Below are 18,392 nucleotides of genomic sequence, written 5' to 3'. Positions count from 1 at the left end.
GGGTGATGGTCACCTAAGTATATCTTAAGAAGCATTCTTGTTGGAATTCTGGGAACTGGGTCCATTTTATGAATAAGGCACACTGTAGCCTTTTCAAGGAGCTTTTTTTTTTTTTTTTTAAGATTTTATTTATTTATTTGAGAGAGAGAGAGCACAAGCAGGGGGAGTGGGAGAGGGAGAAGCAGGCTTCCCGCGGAGCAGGGAGCCCGAGGCGGGACTCGATCCCAAGACCCTGGGATCATGACCTGAGCCGAAGGCAGACGCTTAACGGACTGAGCCACCCAGGGGCCACATCTTTCTTTACATTGTATCTATCCGTATATATGCCATCGTGAGCTTTATACTTCCCACAATATGGTAGCAAAAGCCACTTGAGGATAATTAGAAATCTTCTTAAGCATTATTTCTCATGATTCATTCTGGCAGAAGGTTATAACTTAACTTCATCATCATCATCATCATTATTTTTTTACCTTTAGGATATTTATTCAGTTTTGCTCCTATAACTTATTTTCAAATCCTTCCGTGTACATGCTTCATCATAGGGGCATGATGTATTTTGTTGTGTGTATTTCCATCTAGTGTTTTGATTTGTAAACTTTGATTTGTATCCTTAGAAAAATGACCTTTTCTATGTACTTGAAATCTGACTGGATATTTTACTATGGAGAATTTCAAGTACTTGCAAAAAAATGGAATCATGAATCCCATGTACCCATCACTCAGCTTCAGAAAGGAGGATTGCATAGTCTAGTCTTTCCTATTTAACCTCATCTACTTCCCCTGTTCTCATTAGGGCACCATGGAATTCATCTAAGCATATACCAGTACATTGCTCTAAAACATAAGAACCTTTTTTTTTTTTTTTACATAGCCATTGTATCTTTATCACACCTAAAACTATAATCACCAACTTGCAAGCCAAAAACGTAAAAAATGATTTTTTAATATTTTGCTGCCTCACACAGGGCTACGCATGACAATAGGTCGATTTCTGTTTTGAATTTCTTTTCATCCATCTGCACCCCGCCCTCCATTCTTTACTCTTCATTGCAGAGTCTCATTGAAGAAAGGGCTATTTCTACATAACCTACAGAAAAGTAGGTTATAACATCAGCAAAACGTAGCACTCGGGTTATTTTTAGAGGAACATGAGTGTTGTCCATAATCTTCAGTCTCAGGTTGCAGCAACTCCTTAGTGGGGGATAAGCCCGTGTGGCCTGAGGCAGACCTGTCCCCCAGGAGGAAAGCTGTATGAATACAGCCAGGTGTGTGTGTGTGTGTGTGTGTGTGTGTGTGTGTGTGTGGATGGGGGGCTCTGTGGGCTCCCTGCATCTCCTGTGTTCTGGTTCCCAACAGATGTACCATGCTGACAAGAAGCAACGAGAAAGAGGAATGAAGATAGACTTAGTTCCATCATTCAACACATACACACACACTCTTCCAATTTCTTCCCCTTTGCTGACTCAGTCAACCAAATTATGTCACTTTGGTAGAAGCCCATGTGGTGGATTCTATTGGCAAAGACAAAGACCACAGAATAGCAACCTAATGTACTACAATCGTCATTGGCCGTTGTTCCTACACTAATGTGTATTTGTGCAGGTGATTTTCTGAATCTTGATGGAAGTGTGCCCCGTTTTACTTACTTTTCTCATTTTGTTGAGGAATAATTGCCATCCATCACCGTATACATCTAAGCTGTATGGCGTGGTGGTATGATTTGCGTCCGTTGTGAAATGATTATCACAGTATCACACTTACTGCCCAAGGTTGAGTTAACATCCATCTTGTCACATAGATACAGTTAAAAGAAAAAGAAAAAAAAATGTTCTCCTTGTGATGAGAACTCTTAGGCTCTATTTTCCTAACTTTTCTATGTATCGTGCAGCTTAACTATGATGTTGACGTGGTCCTTGTGCTGTCCATTACGTCCCCAGGACTGACTTAGCGTATCCCTGAGAGTTTGTGTTCTTTGACCAATTTCCTGCAATTCTGCCTCTCCCCACCGCCCTGCCTCTTGTAACCACAAGTCTGCTCTCTCTTTCTATGAGTTTGGGTTGTTTTGTTGTTAGGAGTATTTCCTTCTTGTTTTTTTTTTTTTTTTTTTTTTTATGGCTGAATAGTATATTCTGTTGTGTAAATATACAACATCTTGTTTATCCATTCACCCGTCGATAGACACTTAAGTTGTTTCCGTGTCTTGGTTCTTGTAAATAATGTTGCTATGAACACAGGGATGCAGATACCTTTCAAGCTAGTGTTTTCATTTTTTTTTTTTTTTGCATATATCCCCAAAAGTGCAATGGCTGGATTATATGCTAGCTCTGTTTTTCACGTTCAAGGGAACACCATACTGTCTTCCGCAGTGAAGGTATAACAGTTTACAAGCCCACCATATACATGGCCATCGTTCTCATGCTAATGTGAGCATGCCCTATGTCAAGATAGCTTCGGGACAATCCAAGGACTAACAAAGATGGTTTCTTATCACTCTTGGTTTATTTTATCCCTTTCCCCCCCACAGCTTTTTTGAGATATAATTGGCATATAACACTATATAAGCGTAAGGTGTAGCTGTTGATTGGATATATTTATATGTAATATGATCGCCACCATAGCTTTCATGAACACCTCCACCTGGTCACACAGTTACCATTCCTTTTTGGTGGACAGATAAGATTTCGTCTCAACAATTTCCAAGCGTCTAATCCATTAGTGTTCACTATAATCACAATATCTTGTATTAGATTTCCATGATTATTCACCTTCCCAGTGAAAGTTGGGACCCTCTGAGCAGCATCTCCCCATCTCCCCGTCCTGTGCAGCCCCTGGTAACCAGCATTCTACCCTCTGTTAGTAACATTATATCTCCTCCCTCTATAACAGTGACCTCGAGGCCCTTGGCAAGAATGGCTGTATGTCTGAGAACAATGATACACGTTACATATTTCACTTGTGAAACAAAATAAAAGGAATGACTTACCCACTTTTCAAACGAATGCTTTTGCTAGATGCAGCAAACTGTGCCCCCATTGTTGGTGTGGGTATGGATGCATGTGTCTGTGCCCTTAATAAATCCAAACTTCTACAACGTACACTAGAGATCCTAAATTACTGTAAGTAGAAGATCATTGCAATTGATTACAAGAAGAATGCATCAGAGGACTTTGCAAACCGACAGGTGCTGAATAATACTTAAGAAATGATTGGATGTGCTCAGATGTGTGATAGGAATACATCTCCCTTACAAACAAGATTTACTGCCCTTGGCACTGTTGATATTGGGGCTGGGTAATTCTTTGATGCAGGTGACTTCCCCGTGCATTGTAGGATGCTTCGCTGGATGCCTGGCCTCAAGCCTCTAGATGCCAGGAGCATATCTCTTCCCAGCTGTGACCATCAGAAATGTCTCCAGACGTGGCCAGATGTCCCCTGGGGGCTAACATCCCTCCCACTTAAGAACTCTGTTATAAAATGAGGTGTACCTCAGCCACATTCTCATTCTCTTTGGGGTCTTAGGGGCTGGACGTGACCGGAAACCAGGGGGCAAACAGGACAATACACACAAGATCCTTGGAGCGTTCTCATAACAAGAATCGACTATGAATTGTATCCGTTGTAATAAGCATTAGGTTGATGTTCAGACGCAGTCGTTATGAAGCGCTTTATCGAAAAGGAAAATGGAAGTGATGAATGTAAGAGAGAGCTTTAGAAAAAATAGAAAGAATAAAAAAAAATTCTTGATAAGCATCTTTCAGATCCAAGTACAGAATGCCATGCAGCTAGCTTATCTAAAATTGGGCAAAGGCACGTTGCAGATGGAAATGCAGTAGACGGGAAGACGGTGTTTGAACGTTTGACGCGCAGAATGATTTACCGTTCTATAGACGCCCGCAAATCGGTGAGCGCTGCCCCTTAGTTAGAACTTATTAACATCCATGCAAAATACAAACAATGGGCTGCACAGAAAATGAAATGTAAGACTCATTGGAAACGGGGTTCTATTTTCTGAGCTGTTACGCCGATTGATTAAAATTAGATTCTCCAACAAAGTAAGTTTTAATAGTCTGCGAGTGAATACAAGATGAATTTATATGGAGAAGTGTGTGTTGAAGAGACGGTATTATCAGCCTCAGAGATTTGGAATTAGTGTCACCAACCCCAAAGAAGGCAGATGTAAGATGTGTCGTAAATGACTTCATAATAGCTTATTTTGTGTTATCATCGTTTTTAACTTCTGGAAGAAGTAGTCACCTTTTACATTCTTACGATAAAAGGGTGATGTAAAAACAGTCACTTTTATTCAGATAGTCATAAGTCGGCACGTGAATGTGCCTCATGTGAGGTGCACTCCTTCCCTGGTTTCTGAGAGTCTGAATGATACACTGCTGTTATTAAGAATTTAATTCTGTAACCTTGCATTGTGGGGGGGTGTATGCTGGTCTTTTCCCATACATATTTCAGGTTTTATATTTGCTACGGCGAATATCATTTCATGGCCTTCGTTTCTAAATGTCCTGTCTACCTCTCTCCTTGCCTCCATTTTTAAACCTTTGGTTATATTTTTGAAATGCTGACGTCATGGCTAAAATACCCAAAATAACTAATGGAACAGATTTAAAGTAAGTTTTTGTTGCACAAGGGAAGAGGCAAAGAAGCGAGGGTCCGGCAAAAATACGAGGGGAAACCCATGTATGATGCAACTATTCCATACAGGGTTTGAGGTATGTATGCAAATTGCTCCCACCAACAGTTTGGTTGCAGTCGTCCTTATGTTGATAGCGGATGCATGTGTGAATGAATTATGCCGAGAGCACACATTCTGACCTCATTCCTCAACCTGAAGCGCATGCACAGAAACAGCAAGGTGGTTTTTGTCGGGTGGTAAAATGCCTGGTTGAAAGTAAACCCACCCAGCCAGTCACCCAAATGTTCTGTTTCCGCAATTCCAAATTCCAGTGTCTGTGCGTGTGTGTGTGTGAGAGAGAGACAGCGTGCGACTTTCCCGTTCGGTTTGTCTCCAGGTTTGACACTAGAAGTTCAAGTAGAAACACCACGAATCCAACCATGCACTTTTACAAACAAACCAAGCGTTGTAGGTTGAATTGTGTCCCCCAGCACGATAGAATAAAGTCCTCACGCCCAGCATCTCCAAATGTGACCTTCCTTGGAAAAAGGTTCTTTGCAGATACAGTTAAGAGGTCAGGCAAATGGGCCCCGATTGCATGACTATCTGTCCGTCTAAGACGGGAACACGGCATATGCGGACACAGGCACACACAGTGGGAAGACAAAGTGAAGACTCAGACCCACGGGGAGAATACAGCTGTGGGACGATGGGGACAGAGGGTGCAGCAATGCTCGGGCAGAGCAAACACCAGCAAGGATGGCCAGCAACCCCCCTGAGCATAGAAGAGGCATGAGCCTCTTCCTTTGGATCCTTCTGAGCAGCGTGGTCCTGCCGGCACCTTGATTTTGGCATTTTGCCTCCAGAACCTTGATGGGAGAATAAATTAAACCATCCAGCTTGTGGTGCTTGTCCCTGCAGCCCTGGGAACCCCTCCAAGATGCAGGGCTGTGTGCAGGACCAACCCAAAGGTAAGCAGCCAGCCTGGGTAGAACCGGGTGAAGGGCAGAGCCCTGGCCCAGCCCCTTGCTCGTTCCTTAGCCTCCCCCGACTTCTCTGATACAGTCCGGCAGTTGGGGGGGAGGGGCGGGGGGACATCTGTCCCCCAGAGTCACCTTTGTTTCATCAGCATCTCAAAGACGATGCCACTGCATCCTATCACAACACCCACACATTCTGGGGGTGGGGGTGGCGGTCCCCCTTTTTATTTGGAGCCCTCTGCAGGGACGTGGTGGGGCCTCGTACTCCTCAACTGTAACATGAGTGGGTTGGACTGATCCCCAGGTCCTTTCCAGCTCATTCTGCGGGATTCCAGAGCCATGATCATTGTAATTAAGACTCTTGACTTGAATGTGGCTCATTTTAAACCATGATTAGCGATACGCACGCTCTGTGTATTTTCTGAATAAACTTCACTGTGACCTGGTTAAGGGGTGCGTACGAATTGAGAGGAGGGGGTGTGCAACCAGAAATTGTGAAATCTGTAGCAAATCCAGAGGTGCTGACGTGCTGGACCACGTCTAGATGATCACAAGGCTGGATAGATCTCAAAAGCATGGTGTAGCATTTACGGTAGAAAATCTACATTGCGTTAAACCTAAACGTAGGGCCTGGGTGTGATTTGTCCCCTCCTATCTTTGCCTCTGTCTTGCTTCTGTACCTCACTCTGAGGAAGTATTAAGACCAGCATGGGTTTTCTCCAGCGTATTTTCAACTTCTAATCATGCATTATAAACAGTTGAGTAAAAGAGATTTCTCAACCTTTATAGAGTGGAATAGGATTTCTTTCATCTCCCAGTTGGTGTAAATGTCAGAACCTTTTGACAATATACCGAACATTTTATACATCGAGCAACAAGTGCCTGTTGGACTTTTTGTGGGGAGGAAGGCACGTCAGCTCCCTCTTGGTGCGTGTGGTCTGGTGGGGGATGAAGGCACATCTCAAATGATGACATGAAGTGCATGTGACATCATTGCCTTAAGAGTGGCAGAGTCAATGTTTGTGGGGTTGGGAGGACATGGGGATTCTGGGTCCACGGGACATCTTCCAAGGGAAGTAAGACCTTCCACTTGAGAGGGGGCTGAAACAACCTGAGGAAATGGTGGGGAAGAAACAGATTTTGGACCCTGAAAGTGTGGCGTTCAGAGCTGGTGCTGAAACACCCCTGGGATGTGAATGAGGGACAGAGCTGGCTTTTGGACTCTTGGTTTGCCTCCGTCCTGTGCCCATGCATCCGTGGTTCAGAGTAGATTCCCACCCATTTTATATCTGTCCTCAGAATAATACTGTTGGGAAGATTGTCAGTGAAAGAACCCACTGAACCCTATGTCTTAATTGTTTTGAAGCCTATCATCTATGGCAGTATTTCTCCAAACTTGAGTATCAGAATCCCTTACAGGACTTCTGGGCTCCATCCATTAGAGTTTCTGAGTCAGCGGATCCGAGATGGCACCCACATGAACTTGCTGCTACTGGTCTAGGGGGGTCACACTCTGAGAATCATTGCCTTTGGGTCTTTTCACGTTATATTTCCACAAACGACCTGTTTAATTTTTGAGTCTTGTACTATTTTGGTCCCTCCTATTTGGAAGGTGGCTTTAACACTAACTCTGGGTCTGGTGGTTTGCTTTTGACATCGAGTCTTGCTCTGCGATTTACACGTTGTATTTGTTTTCAGGTTCCCAGTCAGTTCAAGCCAGTGCATATTTATTGGGCCTCTACCATGTGCTATGGACTGTGCGGGATATAAAGATGAATAATAACCACCATAAAAAAAACTCATTGATATGCTGGATGCTGTTTATTCCTCCATGCTTCCAAATGCTTGGCTCATAATTCAAATCACTTGAAGGCAGCTGATTGTTTCCCACTTCAGGGATCCAAGGGCACATTCTGTCTTAAACAACCAGGCTGCATGCAGCTATCTTGCCTTCAGAGACTGAGAAACCATGACTAGAGCTTCACTCATTCATCCATTCATTTGATAGTCACGTATTCACACCTTATTTTGAGAAGGTCACCAGACCAGATAATGCAAGACATAGAAACATAGATAAGATTCAACCCCCCGGTCCCGGTGAGATCACCATCGCAGTAGAGAAGACAAAATGATCAATGAACTCCTTTTACTACAAGGTATGCACACCATATATTCCATAAGGAGGATGAAAACACAGACCTTGGAAATATAGAATCTTATTTTCCACTGTAAGATTCCATATAGAATCTTATTTTGCACTGGTATCACTCAGGACAGTTTGTTGTTTGTCTATCGCCGCATAAAACATTCCCCTAAAACACAGCTTAACACTGCAAATATTTATCATCTCATAGATTTTCTGGAAGTCAGGAATTGAAGAGCTGCACAGCTCGGTAGTTCTGGCTCGGGGTCTGCCGTGATGCTGCACTCCAGTTGGAGACTGGGGTGGAAATTTTACAAAGGCAGTGGAGAATCTCACTTATGTGTCCCTCCCTTCACAGGAGGCTCATGTTCTTTGCCACATGAGACACTCCCTAAGGCCAGTCACACATTGGCTCCTGGCTTCCTTGATTTGGGGAGGAGAGAGACAGGATGAGAGGGAGGGACCCTAAGATGCAAACCATTGTCTTTTCTACCTTGATCTTGGAGGTGGTACATCACCAGGTCTGCATGCTATTGGTCACACCTAGTACCAATCTGGAATGGAACAGCGGGAGGGTGTTGGTACAGGGGGCAGGGACCACTGAGGGCCATGATGGAAGCCAGTTTGTCAGAGAAACTTGTACAAAGGAGGTTGCTTATGATCTGTGTCTCAGGATGCATGGGGTTCTGTGTGAAGAGCAAAGGAGGGTGTGAGTCGATACGGGTGTGCAGCAAGTGTTGATAAAGGCACTTCTCGAATGATGACATACATGCATGTGACATGTCATAATTCACACAAATGCGTGTGAATGGGTTGAGTGTCATTTCAAGCGCAGGTGGTTGCGTTGGATGACTCAGTTGAAGTTGGAGAATTCTAGGTGGTGGAACCCAATGGTAAAGCCAACAGATGTTCTTCCGTTGGATCTGGAGGAGCCCTGTTGTTGCTTTTGCTGAGGTGAACCATTCACGGAATGTCAATTTTATGGCAGATATGATGGAGGGAGGTAGCAGTAGAGATAGAGGTTGAGGCCATGAGGCTATTAGTGTGAATTGAGATCTAGCGGCAGTAGACACTGAGGAAATCATGACATTCCTGCAAAGCCCTGGAAGACAGTATTGATGGCTACGTCTTGCATAGAGAACCAAGTAATGGGGTTGCCATTGGAGGCTGGTGTTATATGTCAGGTGATTTCATTAAGGGAGGAGAGAGGGTTCAGGAGTTGGGTGGACGGGTCAACATTACCAGATGCTACAGAGATCTCTGAGACTCACAGAGAACAGGTTCTTCTTGGTGATTATAACGTAATGGATGGACTTGAAAAGGATGCACTTCTCAGTCCTCCACATTCTCTGGTTTATAGTGTTCCTTTCTGAAACTGGTCTCCCATGCTCATTATCAAGACCTTCCCCACCATTCTCCTCATCTGCCCACAAACGTACTTATGTCCTGACACGTCGTATCTTGAAAGAACTCGTCATAACAAACATTTCTTGATTTCTTCCCACATCTCTCCTGCTTTCTATTCTGACAGCACACCTGGGCTTTGTGGCTTGCTCCGGGCACCAGTGCAGGGGCTGACCCTTCAGCACAGCCAGTGTTCTTCTCGGAGTTTCTCTGTAGACTCTGACAAGTTCTTTGCCCTTTCCTTTAAGGGGTTTTATCCTTCCTTGAATTTCTGAACGTCCTCCCCTCTGGTTCCCCTCTACCGCCTTTCTACTCCTTTCCTGAACTTTTCTGGATCCTGCTGCTCCATCTACTCCAGCCCCAGACCACTTCTCCAGCTTCCAGACTGTCCCACGTAGCTTTGCCTCTGTTCGTGATGTAACCATGCCTTCCACTTGGGAGACCCCCATGTCCTTACTTTCTGCTCTGACTTCTCCCTCAAGCCTCATCCTGCTCTCACAGTTGCCTCTTTTTGGACAACTTCGTCTGTGTGCTCTGCCAAAAGCTCAGTTCAGTGTGTCCAAATTCAGCCCATCATCATTCTTGCCAAGCTTGCCCCATTCCCCGCATTTTGTTTTCCCAGCAGAGGCATCTTCTGCACTCAGTCCCTCATCCTGCACTTTGCATCCCCTCTCCAGTCTGCCTGCTGTAGATCGCTTTCCAGGTCCCTTTCTTGCTCTGGCTATGATACATCTCTACTTTCCATGGCCATGTTCTCACTTGACGTTTGCTCGTTTACTACTGTCCTGTCTATGGCTTTTCACACTCTACCATCTACTTTTAAAACTCTTCCTGCTCTACCTTCCTGAATGATAGCTTGCATCAGAGGACTGTCTCTTCCAGAAACTTTCTGTAAGCACACATGGTCTTCCATCTCCTGAACCGGTGATCTTCAAGTCTGTCCTGACCTCTCTTCCCTGGTACTTCCTGTTCCGTCCAAGCTGACATCTCTGGGATTCACCACACCTGTTCCTGGCCTTTTTGCTCTGCCATCCTCAGGCTCTCCTTCAACCCGGGTACTGTTGTATTCTCTTCCCACGTTGGTTGGGAAAACCACTCCTCCACTCCTGTGTTCCTCCTTCACTCACACACTCAATGCTTCCTGTCACCAAATATGTGGGGTTTATGCCACACAGTGACATTCTCTGTGGCACTAGGAGGGTGTCCTACAATTCAGTTCAATTTGACACTAACTGGAGTCGGCGCAGATGCCACCAGGGAAGAGCTCAGTCCCACAAGACTGTATCCACCACAGATGTCAATTGCAAGCAGTAGGTCCCCAGGTGACTCACAACTTTTCTCCAATTCGACTACAAATCAGAGGTTCCCGCAACCCCCTCCTTGGATTGCATCATTTGCTAGAACACCTCACAGAACTCAGGGAAACATTGCTCTAATGTCTTCCAGTTAATTTTATTATAAAGGAGATGATAAAGGATACAGATGGAGAGATACATAGGACGAGGTCTGTGAGGGTCCTGAGACAGGAGCTTCTGTCCTCCTGGAGTTGGGGTGCACCACCCTCCCAGCCATGGATGTGCTCACCAACCCCAGAAGCTCCTTGAACTCCATACTTTTCCTTTTTTATGGAGGCTTCATCATGTACCCATGACCAATCTTTAACTCAGTCTCTAGCCCCTCCATCTTTCCAGAGGATGGAGAGGGGCTGGACATTCCAAGCTTCCAACCATGACTTGGTTTTCCTGGTGACCAGCCCCATTTTGAAACTATGTAGGTGCCCACAAAGTGTTGCCTCATTAGAACAAAAGACACTCCTATTACCCAGGATATTCCAAGGGATTTAGGAGCTCTGTATGAGGAACCAGGGCCAGAGACCAAATATTAGAACAAAGATGTTCCTAGTGCTGTTATCACTTAGGAAATTCCAAGGGTTTTGGGAACTCTGTGCCAGGAGCCCCAGAGGCAGAGCCTGATACATTTTTTTTTTTCCTAGTATTTCACCCTTATCCATACCTTATCCATCACATGAGGCCTAGACTCTGTCATGCTCACTTTCTTCTCTAGCTTTGGCATGCATTATGGACCCTTGTCTCTGGCACTCATTACTTTCTACCAAAGGAGCCAGGCCCCCTGATGTTTCCTAGCTATGTGAAGTTGATTTTTTTCATGCTCCGGTTTTCTCATCCACAAGAGAGTTAAGTAGAGAGTCCCTCCATCTAGAGGTGTTTGCAAGATGAGTAAGTTAACGAAGCAGGTAAAGTACCTTAAAATATAGGCACATCGTAAGGCAGGCTGTTCGCGGCATTTATTTTTAATCTTATCTTCCTCCTTCTTGCTCTGAAATGTTTCACAAAGGTTGGCTTCATGTTACACTTAAAATCAAACCAAAATTCCCTTTACTGACCTATTTGGCTTCACACAGTGAACCTCCTGCCCACCTCCGCAGCTTCACCCCACAGCATTGTCTGATTACCACCTTGCTGGTATACCAGTTGTCTTTCAGTTTTGTGATCCAACTAAGCATGTACCAAATTAGGGCGTTGCCTGTCCACTTCATCTGCCTTCTCCCTTCCCACATAAAGTGGGTTACATGCTCTCCTGTCTGCATATTTAGCCTCCTGTTTGCTTCCTTCTTGGTGCTCCCTCACATTGGAAAGCGTTTTTATTTTTTTCCCGCTTACATGTGTTTTAATGTTTTCCTGCCTTCCCTTAAACACGTGTGTTTCAGTGAGTTCCGCTCAGAGGAGACGCTCATTGGGTGATTATTGAAAAAATGAGTAGTTACAAGACACTCTGTGGATATTCACTGAATGAATGAGAAAATCAAAGGTTGCAGGTTGAGGACAAGTGTTAACAACCCAGACATCTCAGTTTTTTTAGACAATATAGCCAAACCAGAGAGAGTATGAGAGAACATCTTTGATCCTTTAACCTATTTGTTGTAGAAGGGAGTTTGTCTTCCCCCTAAGGGAACATGGTTCTTCCTCAATTATTGAGCTTATACACTAGCATGATTAACTGAAAATGTGTGGATTATTCAATATACTTATGTGATTTGTTTTTAGATGCCTTTTTATCCTAATTTTTTCCTCTCTTTTTTTTTTTTTTTTTTTTTTTGCTGGTAATCATTTCCCTACACTTTTTACAATTTTTTTTTCTGTATTTTTTTTAAGGATAGCATCAGAGAAAGGCTTCAAATTTCCCATTCTAGTCCATGCCTAGAAAATTGAGAGTGATGAATTTTAGGAATCTTAAGGATTTTGGAGATTAATTATTTACTGTCTTTCACGAAAGCTATAAATTTGCTTTGCTCTGCTGTTTGTTTCTCCTCCTTGCTGAATAGATGACTCGAGTCCTTTTTAATTTTGTTGTAAAGGTTTGGGTCAAAATTAGCAATGTGGGACAAGAAATGAATTCTTTGAGAGTTCATCCGAATTGTGGGTTGACTTAGGAGGATTAGAATTGTGTAGAACTGATGGTATATATTTTAAGTTACGCTTTTCACATTCTAAAGAGAAATTTCTCTCTTCGTTGTTCTTCACTCGACTTCCATAATACTAAAAATTAAACAGTTTGAACATTGTATAAAACTGGGAGCAAATCCAAGGCAGAAGCAGATCTTTTATTAAATATGCATCTTTTCAAAAATGGATATAATTTGGAAGATTGTTCTGTTTGAGAGATGGGAGATAAAATTTGGGTTACATAAATTAGGTTACTTACGTTGATTTGAACATTTATGTACACATCTAGAAATATCCAGGATGACCCCTCTGAAACCTAGACATATGTTCTTTTCTTATGTGAGCATGCCTTTTATTTATTTATTTATTTATTTTTTTATAGCTACCCAAGAAACCTATCAAAATGATGAAAATTCCACTCATTTTCCTTGCAGAAATTTGGCAGGTCATTGTGACTCAAAAGAAAATTAAAGGATAAATAAGCCTAGGAATTTTAAAACAGTTTTAGGGGCACTGGGTGGCTTAGTCGGCTAAGCATGAGCTTTTGGCTCAGGTCATGATCTCAGAGTCCTGGGATCGAGCCCCGCGTTGGGCTCCCTGCTCAGTGGGGAGTCTGCTTTTCCCTCTGCCCCTCTCCCCCTGCTCCTGTTCTCGTTCTCAAATTACATACACAAAAATCTTAAATTTTTTTTAAATACCTCTGAAATATATTTAGGTTTTAAAAATCAGTTTATCGGGGTGCCTGGGTGGCTCAGTTGGTTGAGCGACTGCCTTCGGCTCAGGTCATGATCCCAGGGTCCTGGGATCGAGTCCCGCATCGGGCTCCCTGCTCGGCGGGAGGCCTGCTTCTCCCTCTCCCACTCCCCTGCTTGTGTTCCTGCTCTCGCTGTCTCTGTCTCTGTCAAATAAATAAATAAATAAAATCTTTAAAAAATAAATAAAATAAAAATCAGTTTATCTTCTCCAGTGTTTGCACACGTGTGTGCAGGCCTGGTGCAGTCTTTCATAATGGTGCTGTTGAAGCCTTGGGGGCCCCGAGCCCAGTCGTGGTGCAGACTTCTCCAGGACCCTGCGGGCTCTGTGCAGCTTTCTGCTCATGCTTTCTGTAGGCTGTCCTCTGACAAATATGACCCTTCTCCCCACTTCTTTGTAGCTCCTAAGACTTTCTTAGAGCTGTCACCTCCACCACGCCTGGTACTTTCTATTCCTTTATCAGTGGTACGAGAGCTCCTGCAATTAATTATGAGTACTTGCTCTGATGATGCCCTCCCTCACAAGGACACAAACTCACTGGGGACACGGGTGGTCCCGTTAGTCTTTGGAATTCCTTTTCTGCCCTCATATCTCATTCATGGTCTGCATTCATCAAATGCTTGTGAAATGAAATGAAAGGATTTCTAGACTATATTTATTACAAGTTATTTAGGAACGAAGGGATACAATCATATCAGTGCCCTCTTGGAAAGCCAAGGGTATATGAATGCCATCTTTTATGAACGTATTTATATCTTTCTATCTTATATTGTAGGTATCCTTTTGACCTACTACCCAGGGTGATTTGCAATGGCTATGAACGTCTTCATGAACCCCCAGATCTTCAGTTGTAAAGAAGAAAGTATATGGAGAGGCTTTCTTGAAACATTGTCATAGTGTGGAATAAAACATCATTCTCCGTTCCAAGCCTCATATTCCTCAAAAGGTCTGTATGCTTTGACTAATGTACTCTCCGTATGCTAAGATCCTATTAAAATGATATGATAATTTTATGGTAACATTTGCTAATATATGAGCGAACTATAATGTTGTTAATATACTAGTAACTCATAAATATTGCGTTAATCAGTGCTTCCCCCTTTTTAATACACCTTGACTGTTTGAAAACTATCATCACAGGCCATAGATGTCTTTAAAAGTTTCTTGGGGCACCTAGGTGGTTCAGTCAGTTAAGCATCTGCCTTCGGCTCAGGTCATGATCCCAGGGTCCTGGGATTGAGTCCCGCATCGGGCTCCCTGCTCAGCATGGAGTCTGCTTCTCCCTCTCCCACTCCCCCTGCTTGTGCTCTCTCTCTCCCCTCTTGCAAAAATAAATAAATAAAAATCCTTTGAAAAAATAAATAAAATATTCCTTTCTAGGGGTGCCTGGCTGACTCAATCAGAAGACCATGTGACTCTTGATCTCGGGGTTGTAGGTTCAAGTTGGGTGTAGAGATGACTAAAAAAAATAAACTTAAAAAAATTCTTTTCTATATCAATGAATACATATTAAGTACAGTGTAAGTCTTTACAAATGAGAAGTGTATGATAGGGTATACTTTCTATGTCAAAACTTAGATTATACAATGTAATGTCACATCATTTCCAAAATAATCCAAAATAATCAGCTATTTATAGTCATGTTTATCTGTCCTTTAAGGCCTTCGAGATAGGCCATCCAGGCCAAATGTAATAGTAAAATCAAGAAGTATTTTAATCTAAGAAAAAAAGTAGTATTTTTTTTTAAAGATTTTATTTATTTATTTGAGACAGAGAGAATGAGAGAGACAGAGAGCACATGAGAGGGGGGAGGGTCAGAGGGAGAAGCAGGCTCCCTGCGGAGCAGGGAGCCCGATGGGGGACTCGATCCCGGGACTCCGGGATCATGACCTGAGCCGAAGGCAGTCGCCTAACCAACTGAGCCACCCAGGCGCCCAAAAAAGTAGTATTTTAATCTAGAGAATTTATTCTTTAACCTTTGAGATAACACTATTCAGCTCGTGACTATATCTTATAATTTAGCTTCAAATACACGAAGTAAGGCTTCCTGCATTATGTCCCGTGGTGAATCAGGGAGCAGAAAACACATGAGAAAAATGGCATATTTGCCTGGGGGAGTGTTGGTGATTTGCATCCTCCCTTGATTTCAACGGTTAGTCCCAAAGTGGCATAACTAGGATGGATGTCATAATGGGCCCTTCTCTGTCTCGGACTTCTCAGTGTTGGGGCAGTTTCTCACACAAAAACCAGTCTGGGAGAATGTTATGTTGTGAGTTCACACATGAAGGGTTATCCTCGAAGAAGAAACTAAGAATATTTGGAATGTAGTTAACCTTGCACAGCAGGAGACATAATACACTAAGGTGGGGGGTAGGCTCCAGTAAGAGAAGTAGGGGAGTTGGTCAGAGAGAGGGAAGCAGGACAGGTGGAGACATTCCTGATGGAGGCTATACCAGCTTCAAATACTGTCCTCCCAGGGCGCCTGGGTGGCTCAGTTGGTTAAGCGACTGCCTTCGGCTCAGGTCATGATCCTGGAGTCCCGGGATCGAGTCCCGCATCGGGCTCCCTGCTCGGCGGGGGGTCTGCTTCTCCCTCTGACCCTCCTCCCTCTCATGCTCTCTGTCTCTCATTCTCTCTCTCTCATATAAATAAATAAAATCTTTAAAAAAAAAAATTAAAAAAAAAAAAAATACTGTCCTCCCAGACAGAACCAGTGCGGGTGAACAGAGTACTTTCCAGGGACTTTCGCTCAGCTAGATGTCCACGTGATGGGACTATTGATTTCGTTCTATCAGACTTTAGTAATACCAGATTTTAAAATAAAACGCATGGCAATATGATTAATCATTTCATCCTACTTGTGGACCTTAAAAAAACACACAAACAAAGCAAACCAAGAAACAAAAACTCAACCTTAAGATAATAATGAAGGAACGTTTTTCTCTACCCCATCACAAGAAAAAAAAAAAGTACAGCCAGTCAGACGTAATCCATACTAATGTTTCTAGAACTTTGTAGTTGTGTACTTAACACTTGCCTGTGGGTGAGAGCCAAGAGATGACCTGAGATCAGGTGAAATAGAAATAGGGCCAATTTTCAAGTTGTAGTATTAATGATAAAGCTGGTATTCAGTGAGCATCTACTGTGTGCATCACTCATGCACTAGGAGTTTGTCTTTGCTAGGGATATCAAATAGCCCCCCTTTTGCTGACGAAAACCATTTCAGCTGTAGATTCCCACAGTGTGGGGATGGAGGATGTGGGACAGAAAAGATGCTCATTGTCCCACCTGAGCCCGGGTAGCAAGGTACCTCGTGTGACAGCCCTACTTTTGGCAGCTCTGTGCTCTTGGGCTAGTCGCCCAGTAGCCCTCTGATTCCCTTTTTTTAGCTCATGGTGATAATGCTCTTCCCTACCTTCTACAGTTCTTGAGAAGATAGAACGAGTCCCTATATAAAGCAGTCGGTATGTGAAATGTTGACCCACTGCGTACGTGTTAGCTATGATGGTTCATTTAGCTGAAGAGGCAGCTTGATTTGGTAAAGTGAGTGATGTCCAGGGAGACTCAGTTCTTCCTCCCTCTGCCTCGAAGCCTATGAGCTGTGTGACTTAGCCTGTGGACATCGGTTTTTCTAACTGTAAAATAGATGTCTATAGGCACCCTGCATGGCTATAGAAGGGTCAGCAATGATGAATGCCATTGTGATTGTTTTGACACAGGAATTCATTTTCACAAATATATTTCAATCAACGGTGTTCCTGAAACCCCTAATAATAAGTAATTGTGCTAGTTGTTATGAGTAATCAAAGCATCATTAAAATAGGACCCCACTTTCCCTCAGTTTAATAATGCGCTGGCTCATTACCTTTGAAACCCAAAGACCTCATCTACTTGCTACTGATACTCCTCCAGCCTTGAGGTAGCGCGACAAGTGCATTAAATGAAGTAGTCTCTCTTTCCGTTCACTCTGCTTCCTAGCGCTCTGAAATGGTGGGTGTCGGCAGCAAGTTGGTGTTCTGTCCAATAGCTCACAAGGAGCTACTTGCCTTGTTGTGATCCTCACTTGTAAGTAGAACGAGCAGCATTGGGTGAGAGTCACACTCTAAAGAGAAGATTCAATGTTGAGATGACAAGAATAATGCTCAACGATCCTGGGATGATTACTACTCCAATAGACACAAGTTTTCTCATAGCCGAGCCAAGCACATGGCGCCATGTTGGGTCTCGCCCATCCTGACCCGTTGCTGTAGGGGAAAGAGCAGTGTCTGCAGATAAACGATTTCTAAAACATGGATTGACTCTCTTCACCAATTGCGTTTTGCAAAGATGGAAAACTCTTAGTTTAAATTAGCTGGAAGGCAGGTAGACATGGGCTAAATTGACTGTCATCATCAACAAACATGGAACAGAGCCCCAATGAATGCAGACGAGACTGGAAACCTCAATCTGTCTCCCACTGATTCTAAATCGTCATGCCGCGTGAGGACCAGGATGGATGGTTGTGGCTTCTCCAGTTAAACACAGCTGTGCAGGTGTCCTGTTGTGATTAGTAGCTTGACTTACTAAGTACCCAGTTAAAGATCACTTTCTGCCATTACCAGCTAGTTCCTATAACAACCCAAAAGAAAGGTTATGTGAGCAATAGAACCTTGGCTTTGAAGCAGACACACCAATCTCTTTCATTGCGTGGACCAATATGTCTCTTTGCCGTTTTTATTTTAATAGGGACAGATGTGTTGAGATGGAAAAGACAGCAAGGATATGTCCACGGAGGTGTTTTTGAAGGCATCTTCTTAGAAGGACAATGTAATGGTGAGTATCGAAATCGTGGACTTCTGCCGACTTACGTTATGGATGCGTTTGCAGCCTGGGTAAATCAAATCTAGCAATGCTTTCTGGCTCCTTTGGTAGTAAAAATAGTTTTCTTTCTCACAGTCTATTGGAAATGAACCAAAGGGCAAAGCGCTGATTTCAAGCTCATGTGGAGTGCATAGAATGGCATGCATTGGAAATTGAGG

General features: G+C 43.4%; 1 protein-coding gene across 1 annotated transcript in view; it reads left to right on the top strand.

The window, feature by feature from the left end:
• The window catches only part of NLGN4X (neuroligin 4 X-linked), a 289,234-nt gene that overhangs the window by 14,865 nt on the left and 255,977 nt on the right, over positions 1-18,392 (top strand). Inside the window, exons 2-3 of the mRNA XM_064573691.1 lie at positions 14,150-14,320; positions 18,100-18,186. The gene's annotated coding sequence lies outside the window, so the exon portion shown is untranslated. The remainder of the gene's footprint in view (positions 1-14,149; positions 14,321-18,099; positions 18,187-18,392) is intronic.

This window comes from Mirounga angustirostris, unplaced genomic scaffold (assembly GCF_029215605.1).
Source record: "Mirounga angustirostris isolate CCGP_5_RB_7025 unplaced genomic scaffold, mMirAng1.0.hap1 SCAF_11, whole genome shotgun sequence".
Lineage (NCBI taxonomy): Eukaryota > Metazoa > Chordata > Mammalia > Carnivora > Phocidae > Mirounga > Mirounga angustirostris.
This window is presented reverse-complemented; position numbering and strand designations above follow the sequence as displayed.